Source organism: Coregonus lavaretus (assembly GCF_964263955.1).
Source record: "Coregonus lavaretus genome assembly, chromosome: 19".
In the NCBI taxonomy this organism is placed as follows: Eukaryota; Metazoa; Chordata; class Actinopteri; order Salmoniformes; family Salmonidae; genus Coregonus; species Coregonus lavaretus.
In genome coordinates this window covers 42,653,979-42,677,859 of record NC_140006.1, presented here as the reverse complement: position 1 = coordinate 42,677,859, position 23,881 = coordinate 42,653,979, and the positions used below count along the sequence as shown (strand labels likewise).

Below are 23,881 nucleotides of genomic sequence, written 5' to 3'. Positions count from 1 at the left end.
TGTGGGACAAACCGTATAATACCAAAACATTTACTTTATTCACATTTTTCTGTGAAAAACAAAACACACAATGCATGAGGGACTAACCCAAGATGGGGGAACTGCTCAAATGAATTTCATCTTCAGATCACATTTATTTTGAGGATATTACATTAAGCTGGCCTCTCTGATTACACCGGGGTCTTAGTTTAAAAAGACAAGACGTGAAGTCCAACGAGTTGGTGTCCCACTCCACAAGGCCCTACTTTGAATAATCAGTCCCATGTCGATTACATGCTAGCGAGCTGGCCCAATCTTGGGCAGAGGCATCTGCTTGGCCAACTAACATAACCTGTTTACAAAAAGTCCAAATTAACCTTAAATAAGATTTGCGTTATTCCCTGACGGCCAAGGACGGACGCCGGTTGGTTCCTCCACATAATGACGGGAATATTAGATTTCATATTAGCTGTCACTCTGTGTGAGTCATGGATGAAAGGCTTTCAATATTTTAGAGTCATTCGATTTGATTTGAGTAATTTGTTGGCTGTATGTAGCTCTCCATCAGCGGAGCATCAACTTTATTAGATGGTTTGTTGCTTGATTATATGTTAGATGTCACTGTTTTCTGGGGTCAGAGCATGGAGAAGATACTGGACACTTTATTATATGGACTATCTGGATGTCTATGTATAGAAACCATGAGATACTGTAGTATATTGCTGTCATTTTCTTTATATTGCAATTGTAACTCATAAAGCCACAAATCTCACCAGCCCAGGTGGGTCAAGAGTATCATTGAAAACATCACACGTTTTTACTGACAGCCTGAGCAAGCAAACCCACATGAATTTAGTAGCCGTGACCGTATGAGGTAAACATGTGACTAATATGTCAGAGCTTTGCCTTCGGCTTAGATAGTCAACAGCGAATATATCACACATGTACGCAGACATGAATGTAATTTATTAATACTGTGAACCTGCTTGCGCGCACACACACACACACACACACACACGCACACACACTTAAACAACCTGCACTGACAGAGCCCAAGGACAATATCTCCCATTGCCTTTATAAGCTGAGGAGAACTATACAGCAAAAAAGGTCTGGTTCACACTTTTAAATTAGAGGACTGGTTGGGTCTGCTTCACTGCTATTGGAAATCAATGGCCATGAAGGACATCCTCATGGATCATTTTCACTTCAAAGTAAATGACAAACAAGATAAAGAAGATGAGGGGTCAGGTTTCGGGTTTGCAGGAAGTGTGTGCATTGACAGGTTACAAACGGTACAATGCTCTATGAAAGATTTTGTGGCATCAATTAATTGCTGATATAATGGGCCCTCTTCCATAACGTCTAAAAGCTTAATTCTGCATGCCCTTTGATACTTTATGTGACGCAATCACACTTACATTTTCTATAGTGTACATTGGAATCTCTCTTTGCAAAGTAATAACAACCTATATGAATGCATTCCAGTACATTTACATTTACGTCATTTAGCAGACGCTCTTATCCAGAGCGACTTACAAATTGGTGCATTCACCTTATAGCCAGTGGGTTAGGGTTAGGGTTAGGTTTTTTTATATATTTTTTTTTTGGGGGGGTGGGGTGGGGTAAGGGTGGGGTTAGAAGGATTACTTTATCCTATCCCAGGTGTTCCTTAAAGAGGTGGGGTTTCAAATGTCTCCGGAAGGTGGTGAGTGACTCCGCTGTCCTGGCGTCGTGAGGGAGCTTGTTCCACCATTGGGGTGCCAGAGCAGCGAACAGTTTTGACTGGGCTGAGCGGGAACTGTGCTTCCGCAGAGGTAGGGGAGCCAGCAGGCCAGAGGTGGATGAACGCAATGCCCTCGTTTGGGTGTAGGGACTGATCAGAGCCTGAAGGTACGGAGGTGGATGAACGCAGTGCCCTCGTTTGGGTGTAGGGACTGATCAGAGCCTGAAGGTACGGAGGTGCAGTTCCCCTCAGTAGGATGCCAGCATACACTCAAGCATTTTATAATCTATTATAAACTGGGTGGTTCGAGCCCTGCATGCTGATTGGCTGACAGAAGTGGTATATCAGTCCATATACCACGGGTATGACAAAATATTTATTTTTACTGCTCTAATTACATGGTAACCAGTTTATAACAGCAATAAGGCACGAGGGGGTGTGGTATATGGCCAATATACCACAGCTAAGGGCTGTTCTTATGCACGACGCAATGCAGAGTGCCTGGACACAGCCCTTAGCCATGGTATATTGGACATATATCACAAACCCCTGAGGTGCCTTATTGCTGTTATAAACTGGTTACCATGTAATGAGCACTCCTACTGTTTAGTCTGCCTTTTGTTCGAACACCCCAAAGGTAAACGTTTGTTTGAAGTCAGGAGTGTTGTCTGTGTTGTTGTCTTGACCCCCCCGTATGAACTCCTGTATTGGCCCTGTTCTACATAGTCTGAGCGTATGTCTGTGTTCTCGTTCCCAGGCATCGTGTCCCTAATCTCCCTGGCCGTGCTCTCCTACGAGCGTTACAGTACCATGATGGGCCCAACCGAGGCCGACTCCACCAACTACCGGAAGGTGGCCTTGGGCATCGCTTTCTCCTGGGTCTACTCCTTGATGTGGACCCTGCCGCCGCTCTTCGGCTGGAGCCGCTACGGACCCGAGGGGCCCGGCACCACCTGTTCCGTGGACTGGATGGCCAAGAGCGTCAACAACGTCTCGTACATCATCTCGCTCTTTGTTTTCTGTTTCATCATTCCCTTCCTGGTCATAGTGTATTGCTATGCTAAGCTGATGCATGCAATCAAACAGGTGAGTAGGACAGTAGCACTTATTAATTAATTTACTCATAACAGTGGCTATTGCACACTACTAAATGCATGGACTATTGTTAATTGTTCTCAGAATTGTTGCAGATACAGAGACATACGGTATGTTATCACCATTGTGCCCCCCCGACACACACTGTGGGGTATTTTTGCAGCAACTTTATTGTTTAGGAACATTACCACCTGCCTTAAAATGCCTTAAAATCTTTTTCAGCCATTGTCCAAGTTCAGCGGTTAAATACGGTATATGGAATAAACCACAATTGTGTCTATCCTGCATCCATTACGTATGTTACGATATTTCCAACTTGTCTCACGTGTACGTTCTTAACTGCGTTATTACCGCACTAAATCATGATGAACTATGGCAACTCCTGTTTTCACTTCCACGCTCATCTCTTACTGGGGAAATATGAGCAGACAAGCTGCAAAGGCAGCGTTGTCTCTCCCGGGAGGTCTCTCTCTCTCAGTGTATCTCACCCCGCTCTGATTTCTTTCCAGGAGTACAGCTCACTCAACTGTCAGTGCATCATGTCTTAAATGATAAATACTCAGCGGCTCTTCAACAACCATGAGGAGCAACATGTAGCCATGAATTATAACCAGAGTTTCCATTATTTTAATAAGCAGATCCTTCCTTCCTTCCTTCCTTCCTTCCTTCCTTCCTTCCTTCCTTCCTTCCTTCCTTCCTTCCTTCCTTCCTTCCTTCCTTCCTTCCTTCCTTCCTTCCTTCCTTCCTTCCTTCCTTCCTTCCTTCCTTCTCTTCCTTCCTCCCTCCCTCCCTCCCTCCCTCCCTCCTTTCTTTCTTTTTTAAATGTTCTTTCTTCTCAAAGTATTTATTGTCAGGCAGGTACTTGACCGATAAAGCAGAGAAGCTGACAGCGTTGAATTCCCCAATCTAATAAAGTGCTCGTCTTTGGTCCGAGCCACACGGGGATAGCGAAATCGATTCATCTATTTTAAGCTGTGACAGGCTCCACCATCTCTACCTTATCAATTATAAATAGCCAATCAAGGTAGGGGAGGTGAGGGAGGGACGTTTAGAATGATGCAGCTTACCCATTGTGGGTGTTATTGTATTTTTTATAAATAGGGGTGTTTATCAGTAGAGAGGAGTTGGTTGTGGGACAGACTCCCTCTCTCTGTCCTTCAGGTTCTTCAAAGGGTTCTCCTATGGGGACAGCTGTAGAATCTTTATTGGTTCCTGTAGTAAGCCTGCTGTAGTAAGTGTCCTCTATGTAAGGACAGAGAGAGGGAGTCTGTTCCAGGTAGAACCCCTTTGGGTTCCATGTAGAACCCTTTCCCAAGAGGGTTCTTCATAGAACCCAAAATAGTTCTACCTGGAACCAAAAAGGGTTCTACCTGGAACCAAAAAAGGTTATCCTATGGGGACAGCCGAAGAACCCTTTTGGAAAACTTATTTTCTAAGAGTTTAGTACCCTGAAACCTACACCAAGTCACTCCGTATCCTTGACTTGAATCAAATAAAATGTTATTTGTCACATGCTTCGTAAGAAACAGGTGTAGACTAACAGTGAAATTATTACTTACCGGTCCTTCCCAACAATGCAGAGAGAATGTGGTATTTGATTGATCAATGCCTATGGATACCATGTAATATCCTGTAGTACCCTTGCTTTTCCTTTTCCAAACACAGACTTGTCTGTAGATAAGCATGTAGCTAACACTTTGAATGGAGAGTACACATTGACAATAATCTGTTAAAACACAACACTCTCAGAAAAACAAGTTCCAAAAGGGTTCTTCGGCTGTTCCCATGGGAGAACCCTTTGAAGAACCATTTTGGGTTCATCAGTCTCTCATTCACAATTTGACAAGCACTTGATAACGCCTCAAATTTCACGGCAGCATGCCCTTTGTGTGGCTGTAATGCGCCCTTGGCCCGGACTGCTGTGTTGTGCCCTTCTCCCTGAATGCTGGGCGCGCCGAAGCACCTCTCACTCACATAGCTCTCCATCACGTGATCGGGTCTTTCTTACAGGCTACAAGTGAAGACCGACACATCGGGGATGCAACTGCGCGTGCCCTTGTCCAATTCCGAGGTGCATATTGAAGATATAGGAAGAACTGTCCACATTTATTTTTCGTCAGCCAACAAGATGAGTAGGCCTAACGAACAGCAAAAGCACTAGCCTATGTCAATCTATTTTTAATTTTTTTTATTTCACCTTTATTTAACCAGGTAAGCCAGTTGAGAACAAGTTCTCATTTACAACTGCGACCTGGCCAAGATAAAGCAAAGCAGTGCGATAAAAACAACAACACAGAGTTACATATGGGGTAAACAAAACATAAAGTAAAAAATACAACAGAAAATATATATACAGTGTGTGCGAATGTAGTACGTTTTGTAGGTAAGGCAATAAATAGGCCATAGTGCAAAATAGTTACAATTTCGTAATAATAATAAGCCATTTAGCAGACGCTTTTATCCAAAGCGACTTACAGTCATGCGTGCATACATTTTCGTGAATGGGTGGTCCCGGGGATCGAACCCACTACCTTGGCGTTACAAGCACCGTGCTCTACTTGCTGAGCTACAGAGGATCTAATAACACTGGAATGATAGATATGCAAAAGATGATGTGCAAATAGAGATACTGGGGTGCAAATTAGCAAAATAAATAACAATATGGGGATGAGGTACTTGGGTGGGCTAATTTCAGATGGGGCTGTGTACAGGTGCAGTGATCGGTAAGGTGCTCTGACAACTGATGCTTTAAGTTAGTGAGGGAGATAAGAGTCTCCAGCTTCAGAGATTTTTGCAGTTCGTTCCAGTCATTGGCAGCAGAGAACTGGAAGGAATGGCGGCCAAAGGAGGTGTTGGCTTTGGGGATGACCAGTAAGATATACCTGCTGGAGCGCAGACTACGGGTGGGTGCTGCTATGGTGACCAGTGAGCTAAGATAAGACAGGGATTTGAATCTACTATCCCCCATAGTACTAAAGTTGACCATTTCTATTCTGTGTGAGAAATAAATATTCCAGACACAGTCGAAAACAGTTGTGGGATGCGATAGATCCCAAATTAATACATTTACATTTTACATTTACATCATTTAGCAGACGCTCTTATCCAGAGTGACTTACAAATTGGTGCATTCAACTTATGATAGCCAGTGGGACAACCACTTTTTAAAATTTTTTATTATGGGGGGGGGGGGGGGGGTGGGGGAGGGGTTGGTAGAAGGATTACTTTATCCTATTCCAGGTATTCCTTAAAGAGGTAGGGTTTCAAGTATCTCCGGAAGGTGGTCAGTGACTCCGCTGTACTGGCGTCGTGGGGGAGCTTGTTCCACCATTGGGGTGCCAGAGCAGCAAATAGCTTTGACTGGGCTGAGCGGGAACTGTGCTTCCGTAGAGGTAGGGGAGCTAGCAGGCCAGAGGTGGATGAACGTAGTGCCCTCATTTGGGTGTAGGGTCTGATCAGAGCCTGAAGGTTAGGAGGTGCCATTCCCCTCACAGCTCCGTAGGCAAGCACCATGGTCTTGTAGTAGATGTGAGCCTCAACAGGAAGCCAGTGGAGTGTGCGGAGGAGCGGGGTGACATGAGAGAACTTGGGAAGGTCGAACACCAGACGGGCTGCAGCATTCTGGATAAGTTGTAGGGGTTTAATGGCACAGGCAGGGAGCACAGCCAACAGCGAGTTGCAGTAATCCAGACGGGAGATGACAAGTGCCTGGATTAGGACCTGTGTAACGTAGGGTCGTACTCTGCGAATGTTGTAGAGCATGAACCTGCAGGATCGGGTCACCGCTTTGATTTTAATGGAGAACGACAGGGTGTTGTCCAGGGTCACGCCAAGGTTATTTGCACTCTGGGAGGAGGACACAATGGAGTTGTCAACCGTGATGGCGAGAACATGGAGCGGGCAGTCCTTCCCCAGGAGGAAGAGCAGCTCCGTCTTGCCAAGGTTCAGCTTGAGGTGGTGATCCGACATCCACACTGATATGTCTGCCAGACATGCAGAGATGCGATTCACCACCTGGTTATCAGAAGGGGGAAAGGAGAACATTAATTGTGTGTCGTCTGCGTAGCAATGATAGGAGAGACCATGTGAGGATATGACAGAGCCAAGTGACTTGGTGTATAGAGAGAATAGGAGAGGGCCTAGAAATGAGCCCTAGGGGAAACCAATTGTGAGAGCACGTGGTGCAGAGACAGATTCTCGCCACGCCACCTGGTAGGAGCGACCTGTCAGGTAGGACGCAATCCAAGAGTGAGCAGCGCCGGAGATGCCCAACTCGGAGAGGGTGGAGAGGAGGATCTGATGGTTCACAGTATCAAAGGCAGCGGATAGGTCTAGAAGGATAAGAGCAGAGGAGAGAGAGTTAGCTATAGCAGTGCGGAGAGCCTCCGTTACACAGAGAAGAGCAGTCTCAGTTGAATGACCAGTCTTGAAACCTGACTGGTTTGGATCAAGAAGGTCATTCTGAGAGATAGCAGGAAAGTTGGCTAGAGACGGCACACTCAAGAGTTTTGGAGAGAAAATAAAGAAGGAATACTGGTCTGTAGTTGTTGACATCGGAGGGATCGAGTGTAGGTTTTTTGAGGAGGGGTGCAACTCTCGCTCTCTTGAAGACGGAAGGGACATGGCCAACGGTCAAGGATGAGTTGATGAGCGAGGTGAGGTAAGGGAGAAGGTCTCCGGAAATGGTCTGGAGAAGAGAGGAGGGGATAGGGTCAAGCGGGCAGGTTGTTGGGCGGTCGGCCATCACAAGTCGCAAGATTTCATCTGGAGAGAGAGGGGAGAAAGAATTCAAAAGCATAGGGTAGGGCAGTGTGAGCAGGACCAGCGGTGTCATTTGACTTAATAAATGAGGATCGGATGTCGTCAACCTTCTTTTCAAAATGGTTGATGAAGTCATCCACAGAGAGGGAGGAGGGAGGGGGAGGAGGAGGAGGATTCAGCAGGGAGGAGAAGGTGGCAAAGAGCTTCCTAGGGTTAGAGGCAGAGGCGTGAAATTTAGAGTGGTAGAAAGTAGCTTTGGCAGCGGAAACAGAGGAAGAGAATGTAGAGAGGAGGAAGTGAAAAGATGACAGGTCCGCAGGGAGTCTAGTTTTCCTCCATTTCCGCTCGGCTGCCTGGAGCCCTCATCTGTGAGCTCGCAATGAGTCGTCAAGCCACGGAGCAGGAGGGGAGGACCGAGCCGGCCGGGAGGATAGGGGACATAGAGAGTCAAAAGATGCAGAAAGGGAGGAGAGGAGGGTTGAAGAGGCAGAATCAGGAGATCGGAGGGAGAAGGATTTAGCAGAGGGAAGAGATGATAGGATGGAAGAGGAGAGAGTAGCGGGAGAGAGAGAGCGAAGGTTGCGACGGCACATTACCATCTGAGTAGGGGCAGAGTGAGTAGTGTTGGAGGAGAGCGAGAGAGAAAAGGATACAAAGTAGTGGTCGGAGACTTGGAGGGGAGTTGCAGTGAGATTAGTAGAAGAACAGCATCTAGTAAAGATGAGGTCAAGCGTATTGCCTGCCTTGTGAGTAGGGGGGGATGGTGAGAGGGTGAGGTCAAAAGAGGAAAGGAGTGGAAAGAAGGAGGCAGAGAGAAATCTATAACATTTATAACATTTTTGACATGCGTTTTTCAGGATTTTTTGTTCTTATTCTGTCTCTCACTGTTCAAATAAACCTACCATTAAAATGATAGACTGATCATGTCTTTGTCAGTGGGCAAACATACAAAATCAGCAGGGGATCAAATACTTTTTTCCCTCACTGTATATCTATAAAAACTGACATAAACAAGTTGATTTAATTTGTTGTCATGATGAAACCACTTTAGTACTACACAACCAATAGACGACGTTGAGATACTGCCCTCCTATGCATCTGCCTATAATGTAATTCAAATCTGAAGCGTTGTGACAGCCAGTTGTGCAGACTGATGTCATTGGCAAACGTGACCAACGTTCAGACAGAGGTAGGCCAGAGATGCCCCTTGTGCCAGTTTGGTCTCTAATAGGCGCACATGTCGGACATTATCAGTGCTCCACCAGACATAACCAAGGTTGCCACAAAGGCTGCCAGAGAAAAACAGGGACATTCTCAGGAATATTGTGGCTGTATTATTTTTTGTTCTTTGTAATATGTTTATTTCGCAGTTGTGTGGTTTGAGAAAGGGAGTGAAAAAAAGGCTGCAGCTGTCATTGTTTTATTTTTATTTGATTGAATGTGATTTAGATTTACAGCTGTTATTAAAGCACTCTGTTGTTTCGTAACAGTGACATGTAATGTTGCTCCCAGTGGCCCCCTGCAATTAGGCCCCTTTCCACCCTCACTCTGATTGGCTGAAATGCTGTAATTGGCCCCCACTGACTTTGTGATGCGTTGCTGAAGGGTTCGACCCCCTCCCCCACTTACTCCTCCCTATTGGGTGCAGAGTTTCCACCTGCTTGATAATATGGCTGTTATAACCAGAACGGGTCCCAGGACGTGTGTGTGTGTGTGCGTGTGTGTGTGTGTGTGTGTGTTTGTGTGTGTTTGTCACTTTGGGGACTAAACGAAGCAACGAGCATGTGTGTTTCGAAGGTGTGCAAGTGTATGAAATTGTACCTGCTTTGGGGGATTGGGCGAAGTGAATCCTTCGGAGAGCTGTGTGTGTGTTATTGGAAAATCAAACCTACTTTTGGACTATTCTGTATTAGCTGAGGCATTAGTAGTGGGGAGATTCCTGATGCCTGATGCCATTTGCAAGCTGTGAGAAGAACTGTCCTAGTGAATGTGATTTATTACTGATGTGAAATGACACACACACAAACACCCACACACACAGACACACACACACACACACACACACACACACACACACACACAAACACACACACACACACACACACACAAACACACACACACACAGAGTAGTCATTACACAAATGCTACTTTTCCATGACAACGTGCCAGGCCATAATCATAGATTTCATTCCTTTCCATTCAGCCACTTATGACTAAAGATGAATCACTCACCTGTTAGGGATGTCTTTGATAATGTTCCTGGAACCGCCTGACATTTAACTGTCTGCACCGCCGACCTGACATCTCAGATTTCAATTTGGCTGCTTTAATTATCCTTTATCTTGGCTCTATATTTGCTCTGATGAAATTGCTGGCATTAAAATTGACAGAGGCCATCGGTTCAGTAATTTTGTCGGCGGTACCTGATTGTTTTCGTGAGCACATACAAAGGGAGTTGAGGTTGTATCATCTGAAACCTTTATACTGTATGTGTCATTCAGTGTTATAATTAATTAATTAATTTGTCTAGAGGTATTTTCATGGTCACCATTCATTCCATTGCCTTTATAATCACGTAATATATAATCCATTTGATGTTTTGATCAATGGAACGTTGTAGCTCCGTGACCCACATTAGAATAAAGTCAGAACCACTCTAAAGCTTTATGGTGCCACAAGTTTGACAACAAATACGCAACGGTTTCAACGGATAGTCCACATATTTTGGATTGAGATATCCAATGTCCTGTCAGTTTATAAAATTGGATTATCTTCGAAGCTGACCTAATAGATTGGGAGAAACTTCAGCGGCCAATCACATTTAGGGAATGTGCTAATGATCTAACTTTTACCTTGGAGAAACCTTTAGCAGGTGAAATTATCGACATGAAACTGCAGGCAAAGAACCAGGAACAATTTGATTATCAGACAGTCCATGGCTAGGTTCAAAACGTTAGAAAGCATGCTCAATACCTCTGCTCATTCTGAGTGTTAGTGTGAATGTTGGAACAGCCCATAATCCTGACCCGTAGGTTCTTTCTCTGCAATTCCCTTTTGCTATTTTTCTCTTCTATGTTTGGTCATCGCGCTCTGTCTGACTCTTTCCCTGTCTGACTCTCTGTCTGACTCTCTGTCTGACTTTCTGTCTGACTCTCTGTCTGACTCTCTGTCTGACTCTCTGTCTGACTCTCTGTCTGACTCTCTGTCTGACTCTTTCTCTGTCTGACTCTCTGTCTGACTCTCTGTCTGACTCTCTGTCTGACTCTCTGTCTGACTCTCTGTCTGACTCTTTCCCTGTCTGACTCACTGTCTGACTCTCTGTCTGACTCTCTGTCTGACTCTCTGTCTGACTCTCTGTCTGACTCTTTCTCTGTCTGACTCTCTGTCTGACTCTCTGTCTGACTCTCTGTCTGACTCTCTGTCTGACTTTCTGTCTGACTCTCTGTCTGACTCTCTGTCTGACTCTCTGTCTGACTCTCTGTCTGACTCTCTGTCTGACTTTCTGCCTGAGTCTCTGTCTGACTCTTTCTCTGTCTGACTCTCTGTCTGACTCTCTGTCTGACTTTCTGTCTGACTCTCTGTCTGACTCTCTGTCTGACTCTCTGTCTGACTCTTTCACTGTCTGACTCTCTGTCTGACTCTTTCACTGTCTGACTCTCTGTCTGACTTTCTGTCTAAGTCTCTGTCTGAGTCTCTGTCTGACTCTTTCTCTGTCTGACTCTTTCTCTGTCTGATTCTTTCTCTGTCTGATTCTTTCCCAGTCTGACTCTTTCCCAGTCTGACTCTTTCTCTCCGTAAATGCCATTCCGCCACGTCTCTTCTCCTGTCAAAATGTTTGATGGTTTGGGCAACCATTTTCTGTCGATAGGAAGGTGTGAGAGGTATTCACAGCTGTCAATATGACACCACACACCTGTTGCATTAACATAGAGGAGCATTTGGCATAGACACCATAGTGCAGTCTTTTTAAAATTGTAATTACACATTTGAGTTCAAACAACAATTGCTATTTACCGGGCATGGCTTCGTAGTGAAAGCGCTTAGAATGATTACAATGACACCTCTTAATTATACTCTTAAGGTGTCAATGTGCTGTTTGTGTATTTGGTGTATGTCAGTTTGAGTTTCTGTTTGTTTGTTACATGTCCACTGTGTACTGTCATCTGTCAAAGACTTTGGTGGCAAGGAGTAGAACGTTAGCTAAAAAGACTGGTACCCAGGCTACCACATTTGGTGATGGTAAAAGCTTTTTTAATAATCACCCCTCTCCTCCCTCCACATTGATGATGGCTTCACTCGACAGGCAAAAAATAGCAACTATGTACTTTATTGAAATAGAATTAGCTGTAAAGTGGGTAAGAACACCTATGCAGCAATAGAGTGACAGACGTTTATCCCTTAACAGTGAATATTCGTAATTTAGTCATTTTTCCTCAATCCTTCGGCTTTAGGTGATTATCGTCTCTGCTTTGACACATCTGTGATTTCACTTAGCAAGGTCTGCCACATCTGGCCGGCCCCGTAGGGAACACTGAAATACTTCACACTTACTACGAAGTGTTGCTTGCTGCTAGTTACCAAAGTGTTTTGCTTTCATGCTCAGTGACAGAAGGTCCCCCCCCCCCCCCCCCCAATTTCTTTTATTTTTTAATTTTTCTTCCTGTTAGAAAAAGGTTGCAACACAGGGCCATTCACTGCAACATGGGTCCATTTATAGGCAACACAGGTTGATATAATGTAATGTAAAAAAAAAAAAATATCCAAGCTACAGTACAGTATTGCTGTAGATTTGAGGGAGTGTGGGTCAGTGCAACATCAAAACGAGTTCTCCCCAAATTCAAGGTTTTTTAAAGCACTGAAAAAGCTCCTCGCAGTTCTAAAGAGCATTTAAAGGACTCAATTGAGTATTGTGACCACATTGAAGCATCTCAATTAGCTACCCATCATTGTAGAAACTGACAGAGAGCTAAATGAGATCTTCATAGTTTAGCATCAGGTCAAAAGAAATGGGGGGGGGGGGGGGGTGGGAATGGGAATTTCAAAGAAGCTCTTCATCATTTTGCTAATATTTATGATCTTCCAAATTAAGCTCTTCATCATTTCACACACCTTTGGCGAAAGCCAAATAAACTGAGAGTGTACGACACAGCATTGAAGAATATGTTAGCGTTGTGCTAAAATCTCCCTCCACCCATTCCACTTCATACAAGCTGTCACCGTCCATCTGAGAGGGTTTCCAGTTTTAGCACATTCAGTGGGGGTAGGTGTTCATTTAAATGTTTATGTTTTAATCTATGCATCAGATCTGCAATAAACAGTTCCTTGAATGGGCGAGTTAATTCACGCTAACTCACTTCATTTCCTAGTGCAGCGGCTACAGCTTCTGACTCAGTGACAACAAGTGTGAGCATTTCCAAAACAAACCCATTTTACTTTCCCTCATGAGCTACAAAAATCGAATTGGACAGTTCCTGATCTCGTGCTGCACACGGAAAGCTCCTTCACCATCTGTCCATACAAAGTCTAGCAGCTCATCGAGTGCCGAGGCCCTGACATTCATTCAACGATAGCGAGTAATGAACGGTTTGCCCCCTCGTAAATATCACGGTCGCATTTTGGCATATTCAGGAACGCTACCGAGACTCTTACTCCTGGCGAGGAGTAGGCTATAATACATCTTTATTCCTCAGAGAATTCTACATCGGAATCGGAGCACTGGCCTGGCTGATTATCAGATTTTTCTTGCCAACCTATTTTCATCAGTATACACATTTCTAGTTTTAACCATGTTTTGAGGCTATACAGTGTTTGTTTGGAATTACTTGTGGTCCTCTGTAGCTCAGCTGGTAGAGCACGGCGCTTGTAACGCCAAGGTAGTGGGTTCGATCCCCGGGACCACCCATACTCAAAAATGTATGCACGCACGACTGTAAGTCGCTTTGGACAAAAGCGTCTGCTAAATGGCATATTATCTTTATTATCTTTTTACTTTTTTTTTTACAAACAAAGGAGAAAATAATCTTATATTTTGGGTTCTGATGGGGTAGGACGATTGAACTATGCTTATGAAGCATTTACACTGAGTTAAAGTAGTTTTTTCACCTTCCTAATATTGGGGCATGGACTCTACAAGGTGTCGGAAAGCGTTCCACAGGGATGCTGGCCCATGTTGACTCCAATGCTTCCCACAGTTGTGTCAAGTTGGCTGGATGTCTATTGGGTGGTGGACCATTCTTGATACACACAGGAAACTGTTGAGCATAGAAAACCCAGCACAGTTGCAGTTCTTCACACAAACCGGTGCGCCTGCCACGTACTACCATACCCCCGTTCAGAGGCACTTAAATATTTTGTCTTGCCCATTCACCCTCTGAATGGCAAACATACACAATCCCATGTCTCAATTGTCTCAAGGCTTAAAAATCCTTCTTTAACCTGTCTCCTCCCCTTCATCTACACTGATTGAAGTGGATTTAACAAGTGACATCAGTCAGGGATCATAGCTTTCACCTGGATTCACCTGGTCAGTCTGTGTCATGGAAAGAGCAGGTGTTCTTAATGTTTTGTATACTCAGTGTATAAGTTATATTTGTCATGAATCAATGGGTATATATCATGAATTTAAAAGTAAAAAAAATGATGTAGCAATTGCAGATTGCACCTTAAAATGTTCCTTTTAACAGCGAAACCATGCCACTTGTTTGTTTTTGGTTTGGAAAACTGAGGGGGAGGGTCTTTACAAGTGTTAAATCAAAGAAGACGATTCCAGAAGGAAGGACCTTTACAGACATTAGGATGGCCTAGCCTCTGGGAGATGCCATTGACATCAGGCGATATATACCAATATGCAAACGATGCACAACTTGAACATGGTTTGGTACATATGCTGGCACTTTGGAAGAGATTCATTCAAAGGCCTGTTGCAGCGCACTGCTCACCGCACCTTTTAAAGACAATTTCCACAATGTCTGCAACGATCGCATTCATGGTAAACGCTGTGGATGCGTGAATTACATTTAAAAGGCACATGATATAGCAGTGCACATAATGTAGTCACTGTTCAATAGTGTGAAAACCTCAAGGACAACCTGAGATATTTAGCTAGCTACAGATCTTTCGTGTTCTGCAGCAATCCAATGTCTATGATAAATACAAGCCTCCAAAATCAACTGACATGCCCAATCTGTTATTTTGTTCTAAAAAAAAACACAAATTGACAGATTTATCATTTCACACCTCTAATCATTTGCTGTTTGTGCTATTTCAAATAAAATATTCATGCATGCAATTAATTTGCTATTGTAATTTAGCATCCCTACAATGCATGAAACTGGAGTCACACTGGGACAATGAATAATAATGATGGTATACTGAATGGGTTTAAAGGCCAAGGGAGGAGATTCTCCCTGTTCTGAGGTTGGGAGCTGTTTGTGTTAAAGGTGTGTATGTGTGTGTGTGTGTGTGTGTGTGTGTGTGTGTGTGTGTGTGTGTGTGTGTGTGTGTGTGTGTGTGTGTGTGTGAGTGTGCGTGCGTGCGTGCGTGCGTGCGTGTGTGTGTGTGAGTGTGCGTGCGTGCGTGCGTGCGTGTGTGTGTGTGAGTGTGCGTGCGTGCGTGCGTGTGCTTGTGAACATGTGTAAGTTAATCTCTGTCTGGTAATTGGTATCCTGGTGTTTGCTTAACCTGCCTGTATTTACTTTTTACACCATGTTTGTCAAGAGTAAAATCCATACCTTAACTGTTGAAAAACATGTTGAAAAATGTATTTCACCTTAAATTCCTATTACTAAGTACTCCAATATTTTTTTTTTTCAACTTGATGTTTATTTAGGAAATAACAGAGATCTACCCGGCGGTTGAGAAGTACAAAGTCATACTAGCAATGTCATATTAGAATGGCAGTTTGCATTTTTACTCATCTCAACAATATTACAAAAATGACTTTAGGTCTGCTTCAATGGCTTTTATACAGTAGTAAACATAGTTAAATAAGGACTGATGTCAAATGTTAAATACATTATGGCAATTTTGTATGTCCAAACATGAATATTCAATTATACTGAACAAAAATATAAACACAACATGTAAAGTGTTGGTCCCATGTTTCATAAGCTGAAATAAAAGATCCCCGAAATGTTCCATACGCACAAAAAGCTTATTTCTCTCAAATTTGGTTCACAAATTTGTTTACATTCCTGTTAGTGAGTATTTCTCCTTTGACAAGATAATCCATCCACCTGACAGGTGTGGCATATCTAGAAGCTGATTAAACTGCATGATCATTACACAAGTGCACCTTGTGCCGGGGACAATTAATGGTCACACTAAAATGTGCAGTTTTGTCACACAACACAATGCCACAGATGTCTAAAGTTTTGAGGAAGCGTGCAATTGGAATGATGACTGCAGGAATGTCCACCAGAGCTGTTCCAGATAATTGAATGTTCATTTCTCTACCATAAGCCGCCTCCAACGTTGTTTTAGAGAATTTGGCAATACGTTCAACCGGCCTCACAACCACAGACCATGTGTAAGGCATCGTGTGGGTGAGCGTTTTGATGATGTCAACGTTGTGAACAGAGTTCCCCATGGTGGCGGTGGGGTTATGGTATGGGCAGGCATAAGCTACGGACTATGAACACAATTGCATTTTATCGATGGCAATTTGAATGCACAGAGATACGTGACGAGATCCTGAGGCCCATTGTCGTGCCATTCATCCGCCGCCATCACCTCATGTTTCAGCATGATAATGCATGGCCCCATGTCGCAAGTATCTGTACACAATTCCTGGAAGCTGAAAATGTCCCAGATCTTCCATGGCCTGGATACTGACCAGACATGTCACCCATTGAGCATGTTTGGAATGCTCTGGATCGACGTGTACGACAGATTATTCCAGTTTCACCCAATATCCAGCAACTTCACACAGCCATTGAAGAGTGGGACAACATTCCACAGGCCACAATCAACAACCTGATCAACTCTATACGAAGGTGATGTGTCGCGCTGCATGAAGCAAATGGTGGTCACACCAGATATACTGACTGTTTTTCTGTTCCACGCCCCTACTGAAGGTATCTGTGACCAACATATGCATATCTGTATTCCCAGTCATGTGAAATCCATAGATTAGGGCCAAATGAATCTATTTCAATTGACTGATTTCCTTATATGAAACGTAACTCAGTAAAATCTTTGAAATGGTTGCATGTTGCGTTTATATTTTTGTTCAGTATACATTGAAATGAATGCGTTTTCAGGTGCTGTATAGTGCAATATCCCTCACAGTGGTTTTCTTAAAATGTCAATTGATCCATGTTTACCACCTGTTCAGACTACATTTTGAGATTATTACTGTTATAGGCATTATTATATAGGCAACCTTAAGGCTGAATGTTGATTAATTGACCCCATGGGTTATGAAATGTGGTTTAACTAATTTATGTTGCCTAATATAGTGTGTTGTCAACAATTCAATTATATTTTTCACCAAAATAAGTATTTTTAATACAAAATAAGGGGGGGTTGACCAATCAAGTTCTAGTGAAGATTTTTTTTCACATCCACTTCTAAATCCATTGTCAAAACATGCTCTACCAGCCGGTTGAGAATAGGGTTAAAGGGTTTAGAAAAACCAGAAAGACTTGGCTTTTGTCAAGCTCGTGTTCACTGCAGCTCAAAACAACCTCATGAGTAATATGGGTTAATTTAATAGTAAGGGGTGTGACAGGCTTTTTGTCCGTGAGGACACCAGCTAAAGCCTGTAGACTCTGATGCTCCTCAGGACCGTTGTACCCTTGCATTATCTCATTACATTTATCAAAATAGCTAATCTCATTAACAAGACAAGTATTACCTAATTGGCCTTGACCATGAGTTCTTGTTCTTCAAACAAATTACTGTGTTCCTGGTTGGAATAATGCCGGAATATATCTAAGCACTCCTCCAAGCAGGAAAAGGATATCATCCAGTTTGTTATTGGACTCTTCAGAGTGACTTCAAAATCAATCATCAAGTGATGAACCATCTCACATTTGGCCTGTTTACCTCATCATAGAGACTCTTTGAGATTCTGAAAGGTGAAACTAACCCTTGCCTGCTGATGCAAAATCACTGCACCTTCCTGAACCTCACCCCCAGTTACCTCTAAACTTCCAACCTCAACATAATGCTTTAATAACACCTGTCATTGCTTTGCCTCAACATACTGCTTTAATAACACCTGGCGTTGCTTTGCCTCAACATAATATTTTAATAACACCTGGTGTTGCTTTGCCTCAACATAATACGTTAATAACACCTGCCGTTGCTTTGCCTCAACATAATACTTTAACAACACCAAGCGTTGCTTTGCCTCAACACAATACGTTAATAACACCTTGCGTATTGTCGGATATTATTCATTCTAATCAGACAGGTTTTTTACATGGAAGATACATTGGAGATAATATAAGGCAAGTATTGGAAACAATAGAACACTATGGAAAATATGGGAAACCAGGCCTGCTATTCATAGCAGACTTCGAAAAGGCATTTGATAAAGTTTGACTGGGGTTTATATATAAATGCCTGGAGCATTTCAATTTTGGAGAATCTCTTATAAAATGGGTCAAAATCATGTATAGTAACCCTAGGTGTAAAATAGTAAATAATGGCTATTTCTCAGAAAGTTTTAAACTGTCAAGAGGAGTGAAACAAGGTTGTCCACTATCGGCATATCTATTTATTGTGGCCATCGAGATGTTAGCTATTAAAATCAGATCCAATAATAATATCAGAGGATTTGAAATCCAGGGCTTAAAAACAAAGGTGTCATTGTACGCTGATGATTCATGTTTTCTTTTAAATCCACAACTATAATCCCTCCACAGCCTCATAGAGGATCTAGATACATTTTCTAACCTCTCTGGATTACAACCAAATTATGACAAATGTACTATATTACGTATTGGATCACTAAAAAATACAATTTTTACATTACCATGTAGTTTACCAATAAAATGGTCTGATGGTGATGTGGATATACTCGGAATACATATCCCAAAGGAAATAAATGATCTCATTTCAATACATTTTAATAGAAAGTTAGCAAAAATAGATAAGATCTTACTACCATGGAAAGGAAAATACCTGTCAATTTGTGGAAAAATCACCCTGATTAACTCTTTAGTATTATCCCAGTTTACCTATTTTACTTATGGTCTTGCCTACGCCTAGCGAACAGTTTTTTAAATTGTATGAGAAAGAAACATTCAATTTTATTTGGAACGGCAAGCCAGACAAAATTAAAAGGGCATATTTATATAATGAATATGAATTCGGAGGACAGAAATTATTAAATATTAAAGCATTAGACCTATCACTAAAAGCTTCAGTCATACAAAAGTTATACTTAAATCCGAACTGGTTCTCAAGCAAATTAGTAAGATTGTCTCACCCAATGTTCAAGAAAGGCCTTTTTCCCTTTATTCAGATTACAACAACTCATTTGCAGTTATTTGAAAAGGAAATCATCTCCCAAATATCACTATTTCTAAAACAAGCCATAGAAAGCTGGTTGCAATTTCAATTCAATCCTCCAGAAACGACAGAACAAATAATGCAACAAATATTGTGGTTAAATTCAAATATACTAATTGACAAAAAAACTTTATTTTTTGACAGAATGTTTAAAAAAGGTATAATCTTCGTAAATGATATCATCGGTAGGACTGGTGGAGTTATGTCGCACATGCAGCTAACAAAAACATATGGAAATGTCTGCTCTACCCAAAATTACAACCAAATAATTGCAGCCTTACCGCAAAAGTGGAAGAGGAAAGTGGAAGGGGGAGAAAGTAAGGAACTTGTCTGTCGGCCTTGCATTAAAGAACATAATTGGTTAAGGAAAACTGTGATAAATAAAAAAGTATATCAGTTTCACTTAAGGACCAAAGGATTGACAGCCGTCCCATATAGATTGCAAAATAGTTGGGAAGAGATCTTTGACGTACCGATCCCATGGCATAGTGTTTATGAACTGACACGCAAAACGACACCGGATTCAAAAATTTGAATCTTTCAATTTAAATTATTATATAAAATTCTTGCTACCAATAGAATGTTATTTATATGGGGGATACAATCTTTCCAGCTCTGCAGATTTTGCTGTGAAGAGACAGAATCATTAGATCATTTGTTTTGGTTCTGTCCATTTGTAGCTTGTTTTTGGACACAGGTCCAGGAATGGCTAAAGGATTGCAATATTTACCTGGAGCTAACCTTGCAGATAGCATTACTGGGTGATCTGAAAAGTCATAGTCAATCGATCAATAATATAATAATACTTTTAGCAAAAATGTTTATTTTTAATTCACAATCTGTAGAAGCAATGAGAATAGAAAGGTTCAGAACTTTTGTTAAACATCACAGTACGGTTGAAATATATATGGCAAATAGAAATCCTATATGAATGGTGTTAAGAGATAGATGAGAGGTATTGAATAGAGTTGAAGGATGGGACTAATAACAAATAACAACAAATAATACCAAAGATAGCTAATAATGTAAGCATACTGTGTCCATAATAAGTATATAGGTTGTATGTTGGGAGCTTTTGGGAAAGAGCACAGTTAGAAAGATATGGCATATAGAAGCAAACCGGATGGACATCATGAAAATGATCGGAGAGGTTGAGAGTAGAAGAAGTTCAGGAGCAAAGAATATATATATATATATATATATATATATATATACAGTGGGGAGAACAAGTATTTGATACACTGCCGATTTTGCAGGTTTTCCTACTTACAAAGCTTGTAGAGGTCTGTAATTTTTATCAAAGGTACACTTCAACTGTGAGAGACGGAATCTAAAACAAAAATCCAGAAAATCACATTGTATGATTTTTAAGTAATTCATTTGCATTTTACTGCATGACATAAGTATTTGATACATCAGAAAAGCAGAACTTAATATTTGGTATAGAAACCTTTGTTTGCAATTACAGAGATCATACGTTTCCTGTAGGTCTTGACCAGGTTTGCACACACTGCAGCAGGGATTTTGGCCCACTCATCCATACAGACCTTCTCCAGATCCTTCAGGTTTCGGGGCTGTTGCTGGGCAACACGGACTTTCAGCTCCCTCCAAAGATTTTCTATTGGGTTCAGGTCTGGAGACTGGCTAAGCCACTCCAGGACCTTGAGATGCTTCTTACGGAGCCACTCCTTAGTTGCCCTGGCTGTGTGTTTCGGGTCGTGGTCATGCTGGAAGACCCAGCCACGACCCATCTTCAATGCTCTTACTGAGGGAAGGAGGTTGTTGGCCAAGATCTCGCGATACATGGCCCCATCCATCCTCCCCTCAATACGGTGCAGTCGTCCTGTCCCCTTTGCAGAAAAGCATCCCCAAAGAATGATGTTTCCACCTCCATGCTTCACGGTTGGGATGGTGTTCTTGGGGTTGTACTCATCCTTTTTCTTCCTCCAAACACGGCGAGTGGAGTTTAGACCAAAAAGCTCTATTTTTGTCTCATCAGACCACATGACCTTCTCCCATTCCTCCTCTGGATCATCCAGATGGTCATTGGCAAACTTCAGACGGGCCTGGACATGTGCTGGCTTGAGCAGGGGTTCCTTGCGTGCGCTGCAGGATTTTCATCCATGACGGCGTAGTGTGTTACTAATGGTTTTCTTTGAGACTGTGGTCCCAGCTCTCTTCAGGTCATTGTCCAGGTCCTACCGTGTAGTTCTGGGCTGATCCCTCACCTTCCTCATGATCATTGATGCCCCACGAGGTGAGATCTTGCATGGAGCCCCAGACTGAGGGTGATTGACCGTCATCTTGAACTTCTTCCATTTTCTAATAATTGCGCCAACAGTTGTTGCCTTCTCACCAAGCTGCTTGCCTATTGTCCTGTAGCCCATCCCAGCCTTGTGCAGGTCTACAATTTTATCCCTGATGTCCTTACACAGCTCTCTGGTCTTGGCTATAGTGGAGAGGTTGGAGTCTGTTTGATTGAGTGTGTGGACAGGTGTCTTTTATACAGGTAACAAGTTCAAACAGGTGCAGTTAATACAGGTAATGAGTGAAGAACAGGAGGGCTTCTTAAAGAAAAACTAACAGGTCTGTGAGAGCCAGAATTCTTACTGGTTGGTAGGTGATCAAATACTTATGTCATGCAATAAAATGCAAATTAATTACTTAAAAATCATACAATGTGATTTTCTGGATTTTTTTTGATTCCGTCTCACAGTTGAAGTGTACCTACGATAAAAATGACAGACCTCTACATGCTAAATAAAATAAAATAAAATAACACCTTGCGTTGCTTTGCCTCAACACAATGCTTTAATAACACCTGGCGTAGCTTTGCCTCAACATAATGCTTTAATAACACCTGGCGTTGCTTTGCCTCAACATAATACTTTAATAACACCTGGCATTCTTTTGCCTCATTATAATACTTTAATAACAACTTGCGTTGCTTTGCCTCAACATAATACTTTAATAACAACTTGTGTTGCTTTGCATCAACATAATACTTTAATAACACCTGGTGTTGCTTTGCCTCAACATAATACTTTAATAACACCTGGTGTTGCTTTGCCTCAACATAATACTTTAATAACAGCTGGTGTTGCTTTACATCAACATAATACTTTAATAACACCAGGTGGTACTTTACCTCAACATAATACTTTAATAACACCTGGTGTTGCTTTGCCTCAACATAATACTTTAATAACACCTGGTGTTGCTTTGCCTCAACATAATACTTTAATAACACCTGGTGTTGCTTTGCCTCAACATAATGCTTTAATAACACCTGCCGTTGCTTTGCCTCAACATAATACTTTAATAACACCTGGGGTTGCTTTGCCTCAACATAATATTTTAATAACACCTGGGGTTGCTTTGCCTCAACATAACACATTAATAACACCTGCCGTTGCTTTACCTCAACAAAATACTTTAATAACACCTGGTGTTGCTTTACCTCAACATAATACTTTAATAACACCTGGTGTTGCTTTACTTCAATATAATGCTTTAATAACACCTGGTGTTGCTTTGCCTCAACATAATATTTTAATAACACCCGGCGTTGCTTTACCTCAATATAATGCTTTAATAACACCTGGTGTTGCTTTACCTCAATAAAATGCTTTAATAACACCTGGTGTTGCTTTACCTCAATAAAATGCTTTAATAACACCCGGCGTTGCTTTACCTCAACATAATACTTTAATAATACCTGCCGTTGCTTTACCTTAACATAATACTTTAATAACACCTAGTGTTGCTTTACCTCAACATAATACTTTAATAACACCTGGTGTTGCTTTACCTCAACATACTACTAACACCTAGCGTTGCTTTACCTCAAAATAGTACTTTAATGATACCTGGTGTTGCTTTACCTCAACATAATACTTTAATAACACCTAGTGTTGCTTTACCTCAACATAATACTTTAATAACACCTGGTGTTGCTTTACCTCAACTTAATACTTTAATAACACCTAGCGTTGCTTTACCTCAACATAATACTTTAATAATACCTGGCGTTGCTTTACCTCAACATAATACTTTAATAACACCTAGCGTTGCTTTACCTAAACATAATACTTAAATAACACCTAGCCTTGCTTTACCTCAACATAATACTTTAATAACACCAGGTGTTACTTACCTCAACATAATACTTTAATAACACCTAGCGTTGCTTTACCTCAACATAATACTTTAATAACACCTGGTGTTGCTTTACCTCAACATAATACTTTAATAACACCTAGCGTTGCTTTACCTCAAAATAATACTTTAATAACACCTGGTGTTGCTTTACCTCAACATAATACTTTAATAACACCTAGCGTTGCTTTACCTCAACATAATACTTTAATAACACCTGGCGTTGGTTTACACTAACATAATACTTTAATAACACCTGGTGTTGCTTTACCTCAACATAATACTTTAATAACACCTAGCGTTGCTTTACCTCAAAATAATACTTTAATAACACCTGGTGTTGCTTTGCCTCAACATAATACTTTAATAACACCTGGTGTTGTTTTACCTCAACATAATACTTTTTTTATTCTCCGGCCCTGTTTTTTTCCTTCAGAAAAAGCAACAATCACACCTTGATGGTGTGACAGAAAGGGAAGGAGGGTTTGGTGGGATCCCGTGTGCCTCTGTTGGTAGAGCATGGCACTTGCAATGCCAGGGTTGTGGGTTCGATTCCCACGCGGGACCAGTACGGGGGGGGAAATATGAAAGTGTATGCACTCACTGCTGTAACTCTCTCTGGATAAGCGCGTCTGCTAAAAT

The 23,881-nt window shown here is 41.9% G+C and overlaps 1 pseudogene across 1 annotated transcript in view; it reads left to right on the top strand.

Annotated features, from left to right (window-relative positions):
- LOC311146324 (pinopsin-like) overlaps window positions 1–23,881 on the top strand; it is a 67,707-nt pseudogene that overhangs the window by 4,836 nt on the left and 38,990 nt on the right. Inside the window, exon 2 of the transcript in view lies at window positions 2,463–2,791. The product of the transcript in view is annotated as a pinopsin-like (transcript). The remainder of the gene's footprint in view (window positions 1–2,462; window positions 2,792–23,881) is intronic.